The sequence below is a fragment of the Nanorana parkeri genome, unplaced genomic scaffold (genome assembly GCF_000935625.1).
Source record: "Nanorana parkeri isolate BGI_ZX_2015 unplaced genomic scaffold, ASM93562v1 scaffold2026, whole genome shotgun sequence".
In the NCBI taxonomy this organism is placed as follows: domain Eukaryota; kingdom Metazoa; phylum Chordata; class Amphibia; order Anura; family Dicroglossidae; genus Nanorana; species Nanorana parkeri.
In genome coordinates, this window is record NW_017308294.1 from 153,735 (window position 1) to 154,357 (window position 623).

Consider the following 623-nt stretch of genomic DNA (forward strand, 5'->3'; position numbering starts at 1 on the left):
CCCCCCCCCCCCAAAAAAAAAATTAAAGGTGAACTCCGGACACAAGATCTATTCCTCGATAGGATATAAATCCACCGAATGCCTTTACACACCCAGATATTACCTTGTGAAAGTAGCAGTGACATCATCATTGTGCTGTACATGGTCTGTGCAGAGAGCAGAGCTGTGGGAGGGGCCCAGCAGGCTCCACCCACTGCAGATAACTACAGGAGGGGGCGGAGACAAGACCAGTCACCCCGCACAAGGAGAGAGAGCGGCAGTGAGCGGTCTTTATTACAGGAGGGGGCGGAGACAAGACCAGTCGCCCTGCACAAGGAGAGAGAGCGGCAGTGAGCGGTCTTTATTACAGGAGGGGGCGGAGACAAGACCAGTCACCCTGCACACGGAGAGAGAACAGCAGTGAGCGGTCTTTATTACAGGAGGGGGCGGAGACAAGACCAGTCACCATGCACAAGGAGAGAGAGCGGCAGTGATAGGTCTTTATTACAGGAGGGGGCGGAGACAAGACCAGTCACCCCAGTAGACCGGAACTGGTTGAAGGATACAATGTAATTTAATGCAAAATAACGTGTTTTTAAAGTCGTGACACTGTCTGGCGGGGAATCCGGATCACATGACTGGCT

The 623-nt window shown here is 52.8% G+C and overlaps 1 protein-coding gene across 1 annotated transcript in view; it reads left to right on the forward strand.

The window, feature by feature from the left end:
• LOC108800443 (voltage-dependent calcium channel subunit alpha-2/delta-2-like) overlaps positions 1 to 623 on the forward strand; it is a 60,883-nt gene that overhangs the window by 244 nt on the left and 60,016 nt on the right. The window lies entirely within an intron of this gene.